Raw genomic sequence first — 15,896 nt, 5'->3', positions numbered from 1 at the left:
ATATCTGGCCCAGAGAAGAATACATTCGTGTCATCGGCGTACAAAATAATGTCAGGTGTAAGAGGTACGTTAACTATATCATTTATGTACATAATAAACAAGAGTGGGCCAAGGATTGACCCTTGTGGCACGCCGCATGTAATTTTACCGAATTCAGATTTCGCATTACCAATATTGGTGTATTGCACACGGTTTTCTAGGTAACTTTTTACAATGTCTAGAGCTATACCTCTGACACCGTATCTGGATAGTTTGAGCAGTAAAACATCATGCTTAACGGAATCAAATGCTTTTTTAAAGTCAAGGAAAAGCCCTACCGTGAATAGTTTTTTTTCTATGTTGTCAACTATTTTATCTTTAATATCGAGTAATGCCATTTCTGTGGATTTTTTCTTTTGGAAACCATATTGATTTTTTACGATAATGTTTTTTTGCTGAAAAAAATTAGTAAGCCTGAAGTTTATAGCTTCTTCAATAACCTTGGAAAACATAGGTAAAACAGAGATTGGCCTATAGTTACCGAGATCGTTTTTATCTCCTCCTTTAAAAATAACTGATACCTTTGCAATCTTCAGTTCGTTGGGAAACGTTCCAGAGCTTAGAATAAGATTGCATATGTGCGATAGAGGTAAACAGATAGCATGAGCGACTACTTTAAGAGGAACTGCCTTCAATTCATCTACACCACAGGCACTGTTGCTTTTTAACTTTTTTAACAAGCCGCATATTTCTTCCGGTGTAGTAGGATACATATAAATTGTTGAATCTGAGCTGTTCATGTAAGAAGTGCAGCTGATATCATTTGTCGGTGAAGACGTGCAAACACCTGCCTTTAAAAAATGCTCATTAAACTTGTTTGCCAGCGAACTACCCGTATATGATACGCCCTCAATCAATATTTCCGATATTACGTCTCTTTCGTTTTTATTTCGTAGTTCATTAACGCAATTCCACACTTTCCTGGAATCGTTAGCAATGCTAGTAAACTTAGCCTCGTAATACAAGTTACGTGCTTGTTTAATATCAGCTGCTAATTTATTTCTCATTTTTTTGTATTCAGCTAACTGATCAAGGTTCTTTGTTTTTATAAACAATGCAAATAGTTTATCACGGGTCTTTATTCTCTTCAGTAAAGAGGCATCAATCCATGGTTTTCTCGATTTTTTATGTTTTTTAAGCTGTTCTAAGGGAAATACAGTGTAATAGAGTTCTTTTAATGTTCTAATAAATAAGTCATAGGAGACGATAGGATCAGTTATCTGCAAGACAGGCTCCCAGCTAGTTCCTTCAACCAAATGTTTGAAATAATTAACCCTTTCTGCAGATATTTTTCTTAAAAGAATAGGTGGCTGTTTGCGTTGGTTGTGTTGAGCCATGTGAGGCGTAAAAAAGATGAAGAAGGGCAAATGATCACTTATGTCTGATATTAACACTCCGGCATCAGATTAACCAATTTCATAATTTGTAAAACAAACGTCTAGCAAAGTTTCAGATTTGCTCGCTATTCTTGTAGGTACATCAATGACATTTTGACAGCCAAAACAAAGAAAAACATCAAGTAGCATCTGTGCAGGTGACTCCACAGAGAGAAAGTTTATATTCAGGTCTCCACTAATTATTATAGGTAGACCAACGTATGAACAGTGCTCTAAAACACGCTCTAGAAATTCAATAAATTTTGTTACAGAACCATTTGGAGGCCTATATAGAACGGCTAGCATTGTGTTAAAGCACTTCACAAGCAGACATTCATAGTGAACATCAATGATTGAGTATTCTGGAATAACTTCATAATTAAAGTGGTTTTTAATGTACACAGCAACGCCTCCTCCTCTTTTTTTAGGTCGTGATATTGATATGCAGTTGTATCCCGAAAAGTTTACAGCGGGGCAGTCATTGGAAAACCAAGTTTCGGTGAATGCCAATACGTCAAACTCATGATCTAAGTTGTCTAAAAAAAGGTTAACAGAATCATGTTTATTTTTTAAACTTCGTGTGTTAAGGTGAAGCAAAGAGAATCGCTTGGTGCCACGTAAGGCCTTGAGACGCCTAAATGAATCAGCTTCATGGTATTTTGTGTTGTCGTGAGCAGCCATATGCTTATATGGCGCACGAAAAAAAAAGTGTCATTTTTAGAGTTATCTTATATGGTCGAGGTCACTGGCTGTCTTAATCCGTATTACTCTGTCCCGTTCACTGCGCCGAACGAAGAATTTTCCGTCCTTGACCCAGGCGAATTGATATTTCATTTCTCTTGCCTTTGTTTTCATTTGCCAGAACAACCGCTTATTCTGTGCAGTCAAGTTTTCATTGATGAAAACCTTTGAATTCTTTTTTCGTAGCTCGCCTCTTTTTGCAAGCCAAGCGTCACGAGTACACCGGGCAGAAAAACGCACGATAATAGGCGATGGCTTATCACCCCCGTCTGTGCCTGCTCTAGTGCGCAGTCGGTGGGCGGCTTCAATATCCTTTCCAGATAATTTTGGAAGCTCCAGTTCATCAGCCAAAAGATTAAGTTTTTCTATTACTTTTTCATTAGTTTGTTCGCCTAGTCCATGGATTTCCAGGTTAAGGCATCTGCTATATTGATCAAGGTTATTAACTTCTTGCTTAAGCATTTCTACTTCACTATTGTTAGTCTGCGTTTCAAGTTTTTCCACTCGCTTTCTTAAATTGCTCATATCAGTACTCTGTCGCTTCATTTCGGCAAGCACGTCATCATACTTGCTTGACATTTCCTGTAGTGACCTTTCAATACCACATACAGTGTCAGCAACACCTGCCAGAGCATCGACTTGCGATTTCATTGAAAGAAGTAGTGATAATTTCTTCTGAATTTCGCCTATTTCTTTTGCGAGGTTCATTTCCTGCTCCACATTTTCTAGTTCAGCACACTTGCTGCTTCGAGCTTTCGACGTTTTGCAAGTTGCACAGCTCCACGAGTTCTTCGCCGCTGCATATTTCTTTTTATATGCCGATTCTGTTACTCCTGAACATGCACCTAAATGATACGTATATTTACACTCTAAACATGACAGGTATGGTGCGTCCCGCAAAACTTCATGACAAGAAATGCAGGTGTCGGTCATGTTAGTTACTCAGCAGCAGTGGCAACCGCGTACTCAACCAGGATATGTCAAATTTTACATACAGATGAGCACCAACCTGGGAAAAGGAAGACGATTTGCTTTAGTAGCCAGTCGACGAGCCTCACGGTGCCACCACTGCTGAATGTGTGTGACAGGACACACGATGTTTTCTTCTTTTTATACGTTCTCGGTGATGACGTCAGGCTTGTTATCCAACGTTTGTGCCACTGGACGTCGCACCGATGGATGGTAGCACCGATGTTTCTTGATAGACGTCGATTCCTGGGAAAAGGAAGACGATTTGCTTTAGTAGCCAGTCGACGAGCCTCACGGTGCCACCACTGCTGAATGTGTGTCACACGTTCGAGGAGGTACCCTTCGGTGGCTCAGTGGTTAGCGCCTCGCAGTCATGACGCGGAGGTCCCATGGTCGATTCAGGGCACCAGATTCTTAATTATAGACTTTTTTGCGTTTTGATATATATGGATACGTATACATGTAGGGTGCAGCACATCGACGCCGACGCAGGCGGCAAAATCTACCAGAGAGTGTCCATGTAAGTGCTATCGCAATAAAAGAGAGGACCAAGGACACTGCTTTGCGACACACCTGATGTGACTGTAAGAGAGCCCTAATTTCCCCCAATAATTTCTACGAATTGATGCGGGCTCGTAAATTATGCAGGAACCCAAAAAAAACAATCATGAAGTTCCTCCATTTTCAAGTTTTAGAATAATTTTTCGCGAGGGACACTATTGAAGGCTTTTCGGATGTCTAGAAAAACTGTATTGATTCGTCCGTTTTTGTCAAGAGTTGATGCAAAGGAATGAACAACAGTAGTCAGCTGTGTGACAGTCAAATTCCCCCTCCTAACTTCATGCTGACAATTAGTTAGAACATTATGAACAAGAACAGCAAGAGAAAACGCAGGGAGGTTAACGAGACACATGCCCGGTTTGTATACCCTATGCTGGGTGAATGAGCAGGGGGAGTATAAGGATGAGAGAGAGAGGAAAGAGAAGCGAAAGACAAAAAAGATTGTCACTCAATGGACTGAAGGGTATGCAGTGGGAGCACTACACAAAAATTAAAGGCATTCACATAGCTCTGTAGTCTTGAAAAAGCGAAAGACGGCTTTGACTGCCTTTTGAAGCGACGAAGGACGAAGATGGTGCTCCAGCAGCATGTGCACAGAGAGTGGTCGATCGCTAAATTGTCGCAACGTGACGGAAAGCTTTTCCCTCTCAGAGGCAAATCGAGGGCAACGTCCTAGCAGATGATCGATGCCCTTTTCAGTGCCGCAGATGTCGCATTCTTCACTGTCGGTCAATATATAAAAGGTCATATATGCTTTTGTGAAGAAACTTCGCTTCTACACAAAAGAAGCAAAACTTCACGTCGACAAAGTCCGGATGGAGGTCGAAGTTTCAGTCGAGGGTTTATTTGGTAGAGTCTCGTATGTCTTATGCTTGGGGTGTGATGTACTCTAGGGCGCCACGCAAAGCCGCAAGTTCTGCCACCATAGATATAGTGTCGTGTCTCAGCTTGATTTGCAGGGTGATTCCTCTAGCTGGTATCACCACCGCATTGTCAGAACTAGACGCTGTGGTTGAAGCATCGGTGTATATGTGTACAGTGGTTATTGTACATTTTATGCAAGAGGTGCAGGCTCCATCGTTTTAGGGCTGACGAAGGCCATATAGATTTCTTCTGTACTCCTCAAATTGTAAAACGTAACTTTAGAAGGCTCAGGGACCACGCAGGATACACCAATTTCTCCGCAGGCGTAAAATCTGGCGTAAGCAATGCACAATGTGCACAGACAATAGCACTGAATTTCGTGCGAGGCCTCTCAGTATCGAGGCTCGCCAAGTGGTGGGAAGGGTTCTTAGCATGTGGTCTGAGGTAAGCACGTATCGTTTCAATTGTGATGTGCGTCATAATTGGGTAGTTCTGTTCAGTGGCAATGGTTTGAGCCATCGATGCACTCGGTAGTAAATCAAGGCTTATCCTAAGAGCCTGAGATTCAATGTTTTCGAGTAGGCGGAGGTTAGCTTCGCACGTGTTAGATATTACAGGTTGGCGTATCGCAGGCATCAAATGAATAACAACTTTTGCAGCTGTAAAATAGACTGGACAGACATTCCCAAAATTTTTCCGGCAATGAACCTGAACAAGTGACCATTGGCGGTCAGTCGCTTTTTAGCGTAGTTTACGTGCGGGGTCAAAGACAGGTTTTGGTCAATTATGACTACCAAGAACCTGTGACTCCGGCTGCATGACACCAATAGCCCATTAATTGATATGTCGTAAGAGTACATTGGTTTTCTGGTGAACACCACGACTGCACACTGGCCAATTGCTTACCTTGTTTACGTAGAATGTGCGACGTCACTGATGCTGCCATCTGAAGTTCAGCGTGAAGTTAAAGTCGAGTAACACCTGATGTCTACACACAGATGTCATCAGCATAAACGGAAAGTTGTACTGTGCTTGGTTGCTTGCTAACATGTTCAATGAGCGTTAAGTTGAGCAACATTGCGCTTAGCACACCGCCTTGCAGCACTCCTCTACTACCGTAATACTCGGGTGTCGGACCATTCTTCGTCTGCACGTGAAATGATCTATTTTCTAAGTAGCTGTGAACACACGTATAGATCTTGCCACTCAGTCTGTCCCGTTTAATGGCCTGAGTATGGCTTCGTTAGTGACACTGATGTAAGCCCCTTTAACATCAAGAAACAGACCAGAAAATAATCGTTTACAGACCTTACGGTGTTCTACATATGTCACCAAGACAACTATATTGCCAGGAGTCGCTGTAAAGCAGCAATAGTTTCTACCTAGCTTTATCACATTAGTGACACAGGGCGCGGTAGGTGATGCCATTCCGTCAGGTCCTGGCGCTGAAGAAGGACAGATGGATGGATATGGCTGTACCCTTTAGATCGGGCGGTGGCTAGCGCCACCAAGCTGTAATACTTAATGAACCAAAAACTAGAATTATTTTTTTTCTTTTAAAAAGTGAGGTTGAGGATTCGTACTATGTAGTGAAGCGTTTAATTTTCACTCGTGCCTTGACTTTCTTCTACACAGGTCTACACAAAGCAAGCGCCATCTTTAGTTCTTCCATTGAAAACGGACACTCTATTCGATGATAACGTGAGGATACAAAACAGCCAGGTGTCTTCGTTTCAGTTGATTTGGCCTCGCATACAATCCTTCGGCTGAAATATTCTGCGACCTCAATCTCTTCGCAATGTAAGTGAAGTGCCAGAGATTGAAATGGGTAGCGCTGAGAAATGGTTGTACGAAGACCCTGGAAAGTTCTCCAGATAAGTGACAGAAGCTTTCTGGGTTTCAACTACTTGAAAAAAGATACCCATCGTCACTTAAACACTTGTCCATGTGACGGATTATTTTGTTTTGTGTGCGTCTGACCACTCTCACATTATCTAAGGACTTTGTACATCTATAACGTCAACCTGCACGACGGCAAATTGCTCGGAGGTTTTCTAGTTCAATGTCCATATCACTGCGTGATGAGCTAACCGAAAGTGAACGCGTAGTGGAATGTAAGGCACTCTTTATTACGTGTTCTAGGTTGAAGGATGAGCCACCAACGCGGTCTTCCGTCAACCTTCAGGTATGTTGAGATGTGGTCCCTACCTCTTGTTTTCAAATCCGAAAACCAGTGCACTCTTCTGGCGAACGAGCGTGAGACATAAGTGAAGGTACAGGTAACTACTGCAGGCCGATCCACGCAGATAAGTAGGGCTGCCATCATTCACGTGGCTAAGTTCCGTGACATAGACAAGTGAAAGACACTTAACTGTCTACCTGTAGTGTTGACTCCCGAGCTTCCCCACAAGCAGTGGTGGACATTGAAGTCGCCCAATTATTATTATTAGAGTTGAATTTAAAATTCTGTGCAAAAGCTCGCGGTCCAGACGACTTGATGGAGATAAGTAGGCTCCAATGACTGTGAATGTGGTCTTGTTTTTTTTTACTATTAGGCAAACGTACTGGTTGCCTTCATCAGGTGGTACAGGGTAATGAACTTAAGTCAAATCGCACCGCATGAACACAAAAACTTTGCTATAGAGAAAATAAACCACTCATATCCAGACAGTCTGACGTGAGCTGACAGGTTCGTTTCACAAATCACAACTATGGAGAACTGGTTTGTGAATACGTATTGCCACAAGTCGGACACACGTGCTCTAAGCCCTCTGGCATTCCACTGAAAGACAGATGCGTTCTTGACCTCCTCTCGAAAGGACAGCATGTCATGGTCATAGTTTTACCCTAGAGCTGCAAGCACCGGACTCGAAGTGTCCAGCACCTGCAGTGCGCTATTCGCTGACGGGGTGTTTATGTTGTTTAGGAGCATGCACAATGAGCTCGTAAGGTTCTGGAACAGTTATTGACCTGGTGATTCTCAGTCGATGATTGATTTTATTTGTGGGGTTTAACGTCCCAAAACAACCATATGATTATGAGAGACGCCGTAGTGGAGGGCTTCGGAAATTTCGACCAACTGGGGTTTTTAACGTGCACCCAAATCTGAGTACACGGGCCTACAATATTTCCGCCTCCATCGGAAATGCAGCCGCCACAGCCGGGATTTGATCCCGCGACCTGCGGATCAGCAGCCGAGTACCTCAGCCACTAGACCACCGCGGAGGGACACAAGAAGAAAGTAGCAAAGAAATAAACACAAAATAGTGATATGATAGTCCCTGCTCGATAATCACCATGACTTCAACAAACTTACGAGCGAAAAATTCCAGGTCGAAAACTGATGACGATGAACCTTGCACGCGTGTAGGTTCAAACACAGCTTGCACGAGATCATTGCTTAACATATCAAAAAGCATGTAAACATCCCTGTTGTGATGAAGCGCCGAGTCAAGGCACACCCAGTCAATACCAGGCAAATGAAAGTCACCAACAAGAATAGCCTCGCTACTCAAATATTCATTCCAATACAGCTCACATCTTGCGAAAATTCAGGGGTGGTGTCAGGAGGCCTATAAAATGTGAAAAGTACAAAGCTGCAGCCCCAAAGATATACCCTAATGTACAGGCATTCCAAGATAGGTATTGTTTTCAGTACCACAACTCCAACTTGTCTTTTTAACTAAGAATGCCACACCTTCTCTCCTAGAAGATCTATCTCCTCGATAAACATTGTAGCGAGAAAGACACACATCTTGGTAATCAATTTCTTCGCAAAGCCACGTCTCAGTAATAACTGCAATATGGGGATCATGTTTAAGTAACAGTATCTCAAGCGAACTTGTTTAGTTTAAGACACTTGAAACATTAACTATAATAATTCACAGATGCTTGTTTCGCCGATATACGTCATTTCATGTTTCTGTTTGCCGAGGATGGCCTTGTGCATCTTGTACGCGTTTGTAGTGTGATTAGTCCCAAAAGTAAAAAACCTTGTCGACCTTGAGTTTATCGTGTACATGTGACATTTTCTTTCCTTAAGTTTATCATTTCTTGCACTTTCCCACACAAGCTTGCGCTTCTTTAGTGTGGATTGCGAATAGTCTTTCTGAAAGAAGATGCTAGTTCTCTTCAATTTTTTTTAGCATTCTGAAGCATTTCTGTCCTTTTGCTGAAATTGTGAACACATAAAATAATTGGTAGCCTGTCACCTTGCCTGCTTAGCCTATGAATACAACCAAAATATATACACTGTTCATTTCGTTTATCATTAAATACACCCTTGAATACTTCATCCTCGAGTTTATCTTCTGGCAAGTTTGGAATTTTGGGCATCGCATGGGTTAATATGTAAGAACGCCGGCTACGATCCTCGAGATCTGTTAGCTTCCGAGCCTGGAATGTTATAATATGTTCAATAGATAGTAAAATATTGTTATTGCCTGCCGGATTATCTGTTGTCTCAGTGATATGCGTTAGCATTTTTGCAAACATGCCGTGAAGCTCTAGAACCAACTTCTCCATTTTCATAAATTGTCTTTCTCCTCTTGTGTTTTATTACGAGCGCAGCCTGCCCATCAACTAACTGCTTAAGCATTTCGGTCTGTGTAGGACCAGGATTAGCTTGAACATTGCCGCAAAGCAGCAGTTTACCCACAAACAGACACTCATAAGCCAGAGCTAGACATCACCGTGGGCATGGCAAGACCGCAACACCATGACAGTCACTTCGCAAGGAACTCGTATTGGAACCAACCCGCACAATGAAAAACATGGCTCTAGTCAGAGCTATGGAAGTTGCGGGTTCATCATGCCCACGGAAGGCTAATTTATGCGTTGGCTATTTCTTCGTCCACCAATGGCATTCCGGCGTTTTGGTTTAACGAGGTCGATGGGAGCAGGACTGCGTCTGGAGGTAACGATGAGGCAGGAAGCGCCATTACGCCACCCCTTAGTAAAAGAACGTTCTTTAATGCCAATGGTATCAACCACTTCACCATGGGTGCACTGAAAAAGGGTATGCAATCACAAGCAGCGTTCTTGAATGCAAGCGCCCCGTAAAGAAGTTTGCGGTGGTTTTAGCTATAGCGATTACAGGAGAAGCAGTACCTAGAAAAAAAGGGGGGCTTGCTTATATCCTTCATGCAAATTCAGAAAATTTCATTGCAGTTGAGTTATGTGTGTTTGAGAATCGAACAACATAATTAAAAAACATTGGTACTAAATTCGAAAGTGCTGCGTAACCGTCGCAATGCCTCCACCACGTTTTATGGGCAGTCATGCGTACGCTACACATTCACCTCAGTGCAGTTTCTGAAGGCTATACACAGAAGCCGGTTTTTCATCCAGCCCTAAAAGAACGCAATCAAAAATTTTAAACGCTACATACGAGATTAGGGAGTACTACGGTAAGAAACAAGACATTTAGAACAGTTGGAGCTCTGGTTGAAACACAGAGCCTAAGGATCAACTCGCCACTTCACAGGCCATACTTTAAACAAGCGTGAAGCTCTTGAAGCACCTAAAAAACTTAGTACACACCACCACCTCGGGGCACGCGAAAAGTTCGCTGGCCTATATTGTGCGGAGAGTTTGTAGGCGGATGCACCAGTACCTCCAGGATCTTGGAGATTCGAGGCGCTAAACACGAAAAACAGGACAGACGTAGTGAAGTGCGCGTTAGGTGTGCGTTCTACTGGTGAGTCTAAACCTAGAAAAAAATAGAAAAAACATCCTGTCGCCCATTCATTCTGAAGACACTGGGAAAATAATGCATATCACAGTCGAGACCTAAGCTGAAATTCGGCCAAAATTTACTAAGTCACCATTCATAATTTCAAGTCACCACGGACTACTCAAATTCGCCCATTCTGCGAAACGTAGCCAATAGAGGCAACCCTGAACGTTGTGGCTCACTCGCGCGAGCGTTTTTCTGGGTATGCGGCCCTTAGTACTTCTTGTGCTTTTACCGCAAGTTTGCTTCGAGGTGACAGCAGGCCTCGGAAACTCTCAAGTTCCAGCGATGGCCGTAAGGGGTGAAAAAATTGAATGCGGTGAATTCCATTGAAATGCGTGTATATTGGAGTTACTCACTTTTCTTCTAGCGGTCAGATAAACTAATTCGCACTTTCCGTCTTTGGGACGCTCAACACGGCTAAAAATTTTATAACAGGATGTATCAAAAGGTCTTTCGAAGCATAGTTACACGTCTTTTTTCATAAAACGAGCGGGGATTGGTTTTCGGTTTACCTCTGTTATTAACACAGATACTTACTTGTTTTATTGAGATTATCCAACCCTCGAAAAGCAGCAGGCCATTGACATCAATTGCGTTTCGATCAGCAAAGTTGTTCCAGTTGTACCACGGTACTTTTTTGTCGATTGATTATACGAAGCATCATTTTAATAGGGCTTTGATTCATAAATGCGAGTTTGTGTGTCAGACTGTACGTGCCATAATGACGACGCGAACGTGTCGAAAGCCTGCGAACCATCTCAGCTGGGGCGTTTCGCTGACGTCGGGCGGCGCAGCTTCCAGTGTGAACAGTCGACGCCTGCGAATAGCTCAGAGACTGCTAATTAAAACAGAATATTCAAGCACAATGTGGGCGTGCGCATCGGTGAGCGAAAAAGCACTGCTCCACATATAAACATGGCCCTCTTATTTTGCTTGCGCTACAGATTTGTCATTTCATAAAGCTTTTGAACTTGCGTAGCTATTGAGATGCATACCTTGTGAATGTTTCAGAATGTTTACGTCATTCCTACATTCGCTGAAAATATTTGACACCTAAACTTTGTAACACTGATGCCATCATCACAGCATAAGCTTTACCTGTTTCTGCTACAAATGAGTCTGCTGCAATGTATGCTCATAAATTCAATGCACGGTAGAGCCAAGTGAACTTGTAGTACTTTATTAAAATGATGGTGGCGCAACAGATACTAGCAAAGAAAACAAAGAAGGAGACTAATAGAGCACCAGCTATATGCTGTCTCCTTCTTTTTTTCCTTGCTAGCATCCACTGCGCCATCATCAATTTATTAAGCTATGCACCAACTCGCCCAACGTCACACTGTGCTAAAAGCTGTAGTACGTATACGCGTTTTTACATTTTTGTAAGTTTAAAATCAAGCATATAACACTTCCACGAACAATCTAGTCCACTCGTTTGGGCAATTAGATAGCTTTGTCCTCTGAAACCTCACCAAGGCAAATTCATAAAAATACCTATGCTATGTCGACACTACCTTTCTGATGCAGTGTTCCCATATGAATTCTTCTTAGTCAGGCATCAGAAATCCTTTCACACTTCTAGGAAAGTAACCACGACTGTTGTTTTTTTTCCTCTTACAACCTAACCACAGCCTCCAAAGAACTGCTCATATCAGCATACGCTTGGATGCTTCATAGCTGATTCTACCTCAAGTCAGTAGAGAATTTGTCTCATCATTGATGGCAAACTCATGGGTTGAAATCCTCACAAGGTATGGTTAAAGACACTTTATTTATTGAACCTACTTTCAATTACCTCTTTTCAGCACGCTGGTCACCCCAGGTAATTACCTTTGCTTAATTTTTTTTCCTCTTCAAATACGTTAGTCCCATGCGTCAAATTTTCAATGGTGCATTGTTTAAAGCTGTCGACAATCTTACCGAGATGACGTTACTTTTGGCTTCAGTGTGACATGCTACGTTTGCTTTCTTCTGGCTGCCGTCGTCTTCAAGGCACGCTAGATTGTCGATCCGATATATTTCCATAAATATAAAAGTATGTGCTGTCTATATTGTGATGGCATTGCAGGAGAGCACGCTGTATGAGTAGTCATTGCTAAAGAGTATAGAAATGACGAGTTGTATTGAGTCAGTACAGCATGCCATGTCACTGATGTTGGTGGTGTTAGGACTGGGGTCTGACAGCGTTTCACTTGTGCTGCCAGTCGTTGCGGCTCGATTACGGCGAGTCTCATCGTGGATAGCTGGCCGCCGCCACCGGACCCTTTTAAAAACGATAGTCTTTCTTGGGGACCTTCGACGCGAAAATTTTGGTCTGTCTGTCTGTCTGTCTGTCTGTCTGTCTGTCTGTCTGTCTGTCTGTCTGTCTGTCTGTTTATTCACCCTTAACTGTACCGGGCATTTTAAAAGCCACCAGAGGATATCCCAAACGGCTGACCCAATCCGTGACGCCCACCAACGTTGCTCAAGATTCAGCGTTCATGCTTGTGCGATTGTCAAATAAAAAACAAGTATCGCGCACATATGAGGCACCATAACAACACGTATATATTCTGTATGTGCGTCTTTTACTATAAAAGGCATACATAAGCTATTCTAAAGACCATAGCGTTTATCCCTCGGCGCTGACCATGCAACGCTTGCACGAAAAGGGAAGTGTTTCCAACTCTTTGCTAAAACGACACGGTGGTGGCACCTACCCGTCACCTTGCGTTTTTTACCATATCACCTCTGAGATGGGCGTGCACGCCCGTCTCAGGGCTGTGCGCTTCGTTTTTCAAGAACACTGCCAGATGGCGCTCATGCCTCACGCGTGACGTGACTTGATACGCTCGTTCGCTTCCGCTGCACGCTCGAGGCACCTTAACGCAGCGCCTCCAGAATACCATTCACCTATTTTCATGCACAGAACATCAAATAAACGTTTTGTTCAATCTCTCCATGCGCAACACTATCGTCTTTCGACGACATTTGCCGATGAACATGCAGATACAGGATGAATTTTTCATCTATCTTGCCTGAAAGAAGGCACCTTCTTGTGGGGGGGGGGGAGGTATATATTTCACATTATTTACAAGTGAACGTTCCTCACCACATGACGATCATCTGGACAAAGATATCATCCTCCATCGTGACGACTTCATCGAAAGCTCTACATCGAAAAAGCATCAGCATGAAAAAGCACTCCATCGAAAAACACACGAAGCAACCCACGAGGGCTGATTATAAACAGTCTCGTTTTCCAGATCCGTGGATCGGGGAAAAGGCACCAAATAACGCTGTCCAATCGCAAGACAAACAGCGCTTTCAACGGGGCCACCCGCACTAGCCTTGACTGGGGAGCAGTCACCACACTTCTACTGTGGCACCATGGTGTCCCCTCACTGGCGTCGCAAGGTCATTGGGGCGATTGGTCATGCGCTCGGGCCGAAGCATCAAAGGGATCGCAGCGACACCGCTTATCCTTCGAGGAAAGTTGCCGCTACCAAAACCTATTGTGGTCGATTGCGATGACGGACTGCAGGACGCCTCGCTTGGTAGCTTGAACTATCAATTCCAAGGAAGGAATTTCTGTCTGCAGGCAAGGAACTCCTCAGCGACTCGTTCGCCGTACCCTCATTTTCGCCTCCCTTTTCGGACCAAGCGCCGTACATAACAGTGGTAACCTGGCGTGACCACCATGCACAAAGAAACTATTGGCTGGCTGTAGATACATATTATCGAAGCGGCTGCTGCGGGTGTGCCAATCATAGAAGGAAAGAGTGATCAACGATGGCATACTCGCAGCTCGCACTCAGTGGTCGCTGACAGACAATCGAGCGGGATCTGCAAAAGAATATCATCATCATCATCATTGCCGCTAATTCTTGGGTGAATAATGACGTGTTCTTTTATACCTTTGTATCATCTCTAAGGAGTCTGTGGCCAGCCGCCGCCCAAAAGATCACAATATGTATTTTCAAACATGGAACTTTCTTGAATTGTGCGATTTCTAATGTCGACCTTCTGCTTTGTCCCGCAGGTCATCTTTAGTTCGCTAACACGAATGAAGCACCAATAGCAAGTGTACTACTTCTGTTTTTCTTTTATTATCTTTATAAAGCTAGGCATCATGTCGTCCAACTGGTTAATACCAGAGAATGCAGAAATGAAAAGCTGCACTTAATCAGTATACTTAGCACCGTGACGGTGAAGTTGATCACTTGGGGTGACAACCATGCACGAAGTTCTTTAAAAGGGTAATAATACTAAAACGCATCGTCTCGATGCGTATAAAGGATAACTCTTTCGGAGAGTAGAGATGATGTAGAGCACATGTAGGAACTCAGTATCTTTCGTAGTGTGGTATCATTTGTACTACATGTACTCCTTCTGGGTGATTTCGCGTTGCGCTCAGCACACTTGATCCTCGGGGATTACTTCATAATTTAAAGCACTAAGCCAGCAAAGTACCTTAGAAAGGCCGAAGTAGCGCCGCGTCAACTTTTCAGATGGGCCAGGAGCACGTACAGGCGTTACGACCCACATTTTGTCTCCGGTGTTGTACTGTACGTCTCTTCTCCTGAAGTTATAGCGATATGCATCAACGCTCTTTTGGTGAATGATGCGTTGTCTTGTCAACTCTCGTGCTTCTTCTGCCCTTTTTATGTATTCACCAATGCGTGGGTGGCTCTCAATCAAATCATCAGGCGGCAACACCACGTCTTATGTCGTTGTTATCGTCCGACGTGGGCATTTTTTAGCGACTTCAGCGACTTCAGCGACTTTGAGCGTATCTATTCATCTCTCTATCTATCTATCTGGCCGTTTACGACTTTTAGCTCTCCTGGCCGTTTCAGTAAAGGTATTATTACCAACTTTGGTATGGATTAACATGACCTAATGACGTGCATAAGTGACTTATCTTAACATGAAAATCATGGCATGTGTGTCGTGAATGTCATCATTCATATTTCATGGTCTTGCTGCTCTTGCAGTGGTTTCGTTCACAAGACATATTGCAAAACTGATATGGTGCACATGGATGCATGGTGAACATAAGTGATAGAACCTAACATGGAAAAAATTACATGCGTGTCATGAAAGTCTTGACTACACTCTAAAAAATATCGAGTAAAAATGATGTCTTTTTGCCCCACAACAATAATCGTCAACCGGCTTGCGTGCGCTTCCTTTCTTAAAAACTCGGTGCTGGTCACTTTCCTATACAGAATGCAATGTAACCCTGATTATGGGCATGTCGATCGTGACCAGAATGTACCGGACGCGAGGCGATAGTGCAAGGATGGAACGCAATATAGATGGCAATTATTGTTGTGGGACAAAAAAGACACCCTTTTTACTCGCTCTTTTTTAGAGTGTACAGATTATGCTTATTTATTTATTTTATTTATTTATTTATTTATTTATTTATTTATTTATTTATTTATAATACCCTCAGGGCCAACAAGGCATTAAAGAGGGGAGTGGGTAAATACATGAAAAATACAAATAAAACAGTGCAATAAATACAAATAAACAATACAATAATTACAAATAAAACAATACAATAAAAGACAGATATTATTAACATTTCTGCAGAATGTATAAAAAAATAGTTATTACTAAAT

General features: G+C 42.9%; 1 protein-coding gene across 4 annotated transcripts in view; it reads right to left on the bottom strand.

Annotated features, from left to right (window-relative positions):
- The window catches only part of LOC119161647 (low choriolytic enzyme), a 1,178,895-nt gene that overhangs the window by 807,981 nt on the left and 355,018 nt on the right, over nt 1-15,896 (bottom strand). The gene's annotated exons all lie outside the window — the stretch shown is intronic.

The sequence above is a fragment of the Rhipicephalus microplus genome, chromosome X, assembly GCF_043290135.1.
Source record: "Rhipicephalus microplus isolate Deutch F79 chromosome X, USDA_Rmic, whole genome shotgun sequence".
In the NCBI taxonomy this organism is placed as follows: domain Eukaryota; kingdom Metazoa; phylum Arthropoda; class Arachnida; order Ixodida; family Ixodidae; genus Rhipicephalus; species Rhipicephalus microplus.
This window is presented reverse-complemented; position numbering and strand designations above follow the sequence as displayed.